A 7,388-nucleotide genomic window follows, 5' to 3' on the forward strand; every position below is an offset into this window, starting at 1 on the left:
ATGGTGCTAGTAATCTGGAAGAAAAAAAAATGAACAACCTTTTCATGTACAAGCGTGAAATTTAACTTATTTTCAAAAGAATCAACTATATAATTGCTCAATATTTGTTCTCACTAGGCTCATTTGTGATAATACTTTTATTTGACAAAATCCAATACCATCACACAAAAGGAGCCATTACAGTAACAATAAGTTATATCCATGTGATCTATATGTCATGAGTCGTGGAATTAATTATAGACACTGTTTATTGACGCTGGCTCCAAGATAGACTACCCACATATATAACATCCATGGGGTAAACAACCCTTCCCCGTACCTGTGTGATGAGGAGATATTTCACGATGCACCGGGCTCCCCATTTTTATTCTCTAGTTATCACTCCCAAACCTGTGTGACGCGAGATATTTCATGCACCGGTTCCCTTTTTTACTCTCTAGTTATCACACCAACAGCAACAAATGAGGGTGTGCGGTATGGTACTCTCTGTATAATATTTTAGTCTTTTGGTTTGGTCACGCCTACTTGTGAGAAGGCTGGTTATGTGCAAGCACTGATTGGTAGGAAAATACAGAACAATGATTCCATTCAAGCAAACGAATTCTAGTATATTGTTATTTAGTAAACTTCCTGTCCAATCAAATACAACACATAAACGGAGACAAAAGCAGTGTTAATATGCAACTACCTGGGGATTTAATATCAAATTCTGATGCCACCAGCGTCGAAAATTTGTGTCAAATTATTGTAATTGAAATTCGAATTTTTCATTTTATTGGAAATTCGATCTCTAGACAGGCGACGACTAAAGCTGTGGAAAATGTACTTAATGAATGAATAAATGGCTTTTTGATTGCCACAAACGTGGAAAATATCTTATTCCATGAGACTGGTCTTCTCTACTATTTTATTAGAAACTATCTAATTGGAAATTTATATTCTCAATGGCCTCAGCCGTTGACAATCTATTTAATTATCTATGAAAAGGGTTTTGAAAACTATAACGAGTAAAACACAGATTTTATATATTTTTCCCTATATCCAACCGTAAATCCATGATAAGAAAATTTGCAACCTTGGAAGAAGAACTGTATTTGAGGAGTAAATCAAAATGCAGATGTTGAATTGATCAGGGGGCTATATATTGTTGTAAAGATTATTTAAACGAGGACCATGGTAAAATTAGATGCACCGTAGGTTTGAAATCATGGTGATTGAAGATGTTAGAAGAGGGTGGGATAGACTAAAAATCACATGAAAATAAGTTGTCTTGAATGACCTCCAATTTTAAGGAAATAGTACAATATGAAAGAAAACGATGTATATAGCCGATATACATATTAGCTGAGAATATGTTTTACACGTTAGCACTTTTACTGTACATCCTATGCTTTCCAAGAGTGGTTTAGCTTCTCAAAGCTTTATACTATAAGAAAATATAAGGAACTTCTAATACATTTTGTTAGTTTTTACGTAATATTGACATGAGATAAGTTTAAATGGAGTAACATGATCACTGATGATTCATATAGCCGACCCCAACTTGTGCGGGACTGAGACATATAGTAATCATCGTTGTAAAATGTGAATGTCCATTCCTGATGTGGTCAAGGTTAATTAGCAAATTGTTTTCTTCATAGTAATTTCTAGTCAACCACTGAAAAATGACTTGGTTCTTGACCCTTCTGAAAGAGCAAGTCCTTTTACCGATAAATAGGGTCCTCTTCCTATTGAATGAATCAAGCAAGAAAGTTTAACAACTTCTCACCCCAAAAAGGTCTTCCCCGTCCTCTCATATTCTAGAGTTTTTTTATCTGTTACAAACAACAACCACCAACCTCTCCCACAAAGTTGCACAAATCTAGCAAATTTTAATTCATGGAGGGAGAAATAAAGGCTAATAATGATGTCCCTCAAAAAATTCTGATGGTTCCGTGGTTAGCACATGGTCATGAAACACCATTTTTTGAACTGGCCAAAAAGCTCTCGAAACACAACTTCCATATCTATCTTTGTTCTTGTTTAACCTTAAAATGGAGAACAATTAATTTATGCGTAATGCCAAAGATATGTGGCTAAATTCAATTCGAGATTAAACTGCGAGATAAGCTAATAAGTAAATAAAGAAGCAAATCTGACCAAATATTAATTATGTCTGGCCTCGGGTATAGAAACCGAGGTCGATACCCTCTGTTGAGTACTTACACGATGAATAATAAAGACGAACTTAGGAACAAATGGGAATGGTTTCAAATGATTCTTATTGTTTTTTGATATGAACTCTTTCCCTCTTTCTGTTGCCAACCCCCTACAATGGATGGGAACCTCCTCTTTATATAGTAGAGGAGTCCCAACCCTAGTACAATTCTGAATAAAGGAAAGAAATCTGATGACAGCTGTTGTCGAGATCGACGCCTAAATATCCTATTGAGGGCGGATATTTCGGTCTCCTTTCTTATGGCGGTTAACCGCCCTTCCTTTAACGCCTCATCCCAGATCGAGCTCGAAGCCTCATTCCGGGTGAGCCGGTCATATCGTGCCCGAGCATAACGATGACAACGGGAAACCGAGCATGTCCATACCCTCGGTTTTACCCGTTACAGTTCTACTTCCGCCGTCCTTAATTTCTTCAAACAAAGCCAAGAAAAATACTTCTCAGATAATATTTCAAACAACACAAGTATCGAACTCATAGAACTTCACTTGCCATCCATGCCCGGTCTTCCTATACACCACCATATCACCAAAGGCCTTCCTCACCATCTCTATCCAATTCTTCTTAAGGCCTTTCAAATGTCTGGCGAAAGCTTTTCCAACATAGTCAACAATCTTAACCCTGATTTGATCATAAACGATTTCTTTCAGACATGGGCTCCGGATATCGCTTTATCAAGAAATATTCCTGTTGTGAATTTCTCAGTTACAAGTGCAGCATCATATTCTTTTTTGTATCATCTTTATTTGCATGATGGTGCCACCGATGATTTCCCTTTCCCAGAACTCTGTCTCCATGACAATGAGGTACAAACACTACAGCGCTCGAGGGGTACTATATCTATAACAGCATTTATTGAAATATTGTTCTGCTTTAGTGCACTTAAAAAGTCTTCTGACATCATTTTGCACAACAATTGGAAGCAAACTGAGGTTAAATATATGCAGTACCTGTCCTCTATAACAAATAAGAAGATTTTAGGTGTTGGTCCACTCATAGGGCAAATTGAAAACAGTACTGAAAATTCTCAGGACGATATCGACATCATACAATGGCTCGACAAGAAAGATCGATTTTCAACTGTTTATGCAGTATTTGGAAGCGAAGACATCTGGTCAAAGGAAGATATTCAAGAGATTGCTCATGGAATTGAGCTAAGCAACGTAAACTTTTTATGGGTACTCAGTTATCCGGGGAGCGATGGACGAAGTTGTGATGTTGAAGAAGTTTTGCCTGAAGGGTTTGTGAATAGAATTAAGGAGAGAGGATTAGTTGTGTCAAAATGGGCGCCTCATAGCCAAATCATGAGACACACGAGCATCGGAGGATTCTTGAATCATTGTGGACGGAATTCTATACTTGAGTGTATACATTTTGGGGTTCCACTAATAGCCATGCCATATAATATTGATCAGTTTCTAACTGCAAAATATGTGGCTGAGCTTGGCATAGCATTGGAGGTTCGGATAGATGAAAAAGTAAGGCTGAAAAGAGAGGAGATAACGAAAGCCATAAGAAATATTACAGTCGAAAAAAGGGAGAAGAACTAAGGAAGAAATCTTAGGAATTGAGCGAGAAAATAAGAATAAAGGAAAAAGAAGATATTGAAGAAGAAGCTGTGCAGGAACTTTGGAAGCTTTGCTTGATGAAGAAAAAAGAGAAGAATATTGAGTAGTATCTGTTGAAAGAACGTTCGATGAAATAATTTTTTTTAGTACATCTCTTACGTGCTATTAGAGGGGAATCTGTTTTATAAATTCTGCAGATGCACTAATAAAAGTTTTCTGTTTTTATAATAGAAAAAAGTTGCATATGTTTGAGCACTATATGAAAAACCTTAAGTTCATTCTAGACCTGTGACTACTACACTAACTAATTCTGGACTCCATCATCACTAAGTGTTTGCTTTGTATATCTCCCATGATTTTTCCTTAATTTGGATGTTGTTCGGACCGTGAAAGGACAACCATGGAGCAGAAAGAACAGCTTGTAACAGAGGACGAGAGTAGAAAGAGAGAATTTACAAATGAAAGTTAAGTATAGCTCAATCTTTGTTGCGCGTTATTGTTGGGTTTAATTGATAGGTTGAATGGGAAATGGAGGGAAAAGAAGTGGAGGGAAAATGAGTTGTTCCCTCTTGCTTTATGAAATAAGCATTTGTCCTTATAGGTGGTGGAAAGAAAAGTTCTCCTACTTAAAACTAGAAGCAATCCTTCTTGTTGCTAAAGGGTCAAGAAGAGGGTCTCCCCTCGCGCCGTCGTCATTACTCGGCTTGGCTTCGGCTTCGGTCAAATGATTTGATTGATAATCTTTTTGGACCAAATTTCCTTTAATTTTAATTATTTAATTAATTATTATTTATTTATTTAATTAATTAATTAAAGATCCTGACCCGCGACCCGACCCGTTTCTTTCTTTCCCGGATTAATTTAAAAAAAAAATTCCCTCGAGTGACCCACGACCCGACCCGTTTCTTTCTTCTCTACACTTCTTAAAAACTTTCGTGTGATATACTACCTTCGAGTGGTTCGCAGTCATCAGAATTTGCTATACCGCTATTTTGGTGAGCAAATCGTTCTATCCTGGGAGGAAAGATTTTAATACCTCGGGTACATTGAGGGGAATAATTTCCTTAAGGACACACTGTAAATTCAGTGGGCTCGATTTCATTTTTCCATACAATTTAACATACTGTTCATAGTATTTTTCAGTTTCTGCTAATTTCGTTTTCTGTAGTTTGCGGAGAATACATCCCGATTCGTTTTTTCACTATTCTTGTTTCAAAGAATTTTTTGCAATACAGATTTAATAACAGTCTTAAGGAAATTATAGTTCATATATTTATATTAATCTGTATTCTGTTTTGGAGACTAAAACCTTCTGGTTTTCTACTCCGTTGGAATTTTTCTAGTCCAACTTGAAGAACATAAAAAAGCCATTGGATTATTAAAGTTCATAACAGTGACACGATTTGAAGAACATAAAAACTTCATTGTGAAATAGATTCTCGAATCGTTTGAAATATATATATATATATATATATATATATATATATATATATATATATATATATATATATATATTCTCTACGTTCGTTCGTTTCATTTACCATTTATTAATCGGTTTGTCAATTATTGATAGTGAAGAATGGAAACAGAAGTGATGTTAATGCTCCTAATGGAACCGCAACCGTTGGTGCGATCGTGGTACTACGGCACATGCGTGATCATTGGGCCAACAAATGTTGCATCGTCAAGCTGACCAACTGCTGCACATGCGATGGCACCGGCAGAGAAACCCGTGAAGTTTTCTTGTATCAACTTCAAAGGATGGCAAAGAACGAATGTTCTTACTCGTCGACTACTCTAGGTATGTAGAAGTTCACAAATGAAAATCCTCCGTTATCGAAGAAGGAATGCTTGAAAACCGCCGCTTTATGATTATCGAGGCTTGGAAGTATGCATTTTTTGTGCAAAGGATACATCCTTAGTGCACTAGATGATGATCTGTATAATGTCTACAGTTCTGCCAAAACTTCAAAAGAATTATGGCTTGCACTCGAAAAGAAGTATAAAACTGAAGATGCATGCTTGAAAAAATTCGTGGTTGCCAAGTTTCTTGACTACAAGATGACAAACAGTAAAACTGTTGGAACCCAAGTTCAAGACCTCTAAGTCCTTATCCATGACCTTATTCTTCAAGGTATGGTGATCAACGAGGCATTTCAAGTGGCTGCTGTGATTGAGAAGTTGCCTCCTTCATGGAGAGACTTCAAGAACTATCTGAAACACAAGCGTAAGGAAATGTCGCTGGAAGATCTTGTGATTCGCTTGAAGATTGAGGAAGATAATAAAGTTGTTGAAAAGAAGTCGCGTGGAAATTCAACGATTATGGGAGTGAACATCGTTGAAGAACCTGCTCCAAAGAGTAAGAAAAGGAAGAAACCTTTTGGAAAAAGTAAGGAGAAGAACAAGAAAAAATTCAAGGGCAATTGTTATAATTGTGGGAAAGCTGGCCACAAAGCCCCAGATTGTCGTCTCCCGAAAAAGGACAAGAAAAAGGGACAAGCCAATATGGTGGAGAAGAATGATGACATGGATGTTCTGTGTGCAATGCTATCGGAGTGCAATTTGGTTGGAAACCCAAAGGAGTGGTGGCTTGATTCTGGTGCCACTCGACATTTTTGCTTATTTGTAAAAGAAGCATTTGCAACCTACGCTCCAGCTGGACCCGAAGAGGAACTGTTTATGGGAAATACTGCAACAGCCAAGGTTGAAGGATATGGGAAGACACTTCTGAAGATGACTTCCGGCAAGGTGCTGACTCTCAACAACGTTCTACACATTCCAACAATTAGGAAGAATTTAGTTTTAGCCGGACTACTCATCAAAAACGGGTTTAAGTACGTGCTGGTTAGTGAGAAAATTGTAATAAGTAAGAATGATATGCTCATAGAAAAAGGCCTACCTCATTGAGGGCCTTTTCAAACTAAATGTAATGGTTGTTAACAATATTAATAAGAATTCAGTTTCGTCTTACTTATTAGAGTCAAATGATTTATGGCATGTTCGTTTAGGACATGTCAACTACAAAACCTTGCGAAAATTGATTAATTTAGAAGTATTGCCTAAATTCGAGTGTAATAAATCAAAATGTGAAATCTGTGTTGAATCTAAGTTTGTTAAACATCCATATAAGTCTATTGATAGGAGTTCAAATCCTTTAGACTTAATCCACACAGATATATGTGATATGAAGTCAACATCATCTCGCGGTGGGAAAAAGTATTTTATAACGTTCATTGACGATTGCACTCGATATTGTTATGTATATTTGCTTAATAGTAAGGATGAAGCAATTGATGCATTTAATCAATACAAGAACGAAGTGAAAAATCAATTGAATAAAAAGATAAAAATGATTAGAAGTGATATGGGTGGAGAATACGAATCTCCTTTTGCAGAGATATGTTTAGAATATGGAATTATTCATCAAACTACTTCCCCATACACACCACAATCAAATGGAATTGTGGAAAGGAAAAACCGAACATTAAAGGAAATGATGAATGCTTTATTAATAAGTTTCGGTTTACCGCAGAACTTGTGGGGAGAAGCTATCCTTACAGCTAATTGAATACTCAACAGGGTGCCCCACAGCAAAATAGAATCTA

At 36.7% G+C, this 7,388-nt stretch overlaps 1 pseudogene; it reads left to right on the forward strand.

The window, feature by feature from the left end:
• The first annotated feature begins 1,878 nt into the window (after window positions 1-1,878).
• Window positions 1,879-3,890, forward strand: LOC132061604 (UDP-glucosyltransferase 29-like; annotated as a pseudogene).
• The last annotated feature ends 3,498 nt before the right edge of the window (window positions 3,891-7,388 follow it).

This window comes from Lycium ferocissimum, chromosome 1 (assembly GCF_029784015.1).
Source record: "Lycium ferocissimum isolate CSIRO_LF1 chromosome 1, AGI_CSIRO_Lferr_CH_V1, whole genome shotgun sequence".
Classification (NCBI taxonomy): domain Eukaryota; kingdom Viridiplantae; phylum Streptophyta; class Magnoliopsida; order Solanales; family Solanaceae; genus Lycium; species Lycium ferocissimum.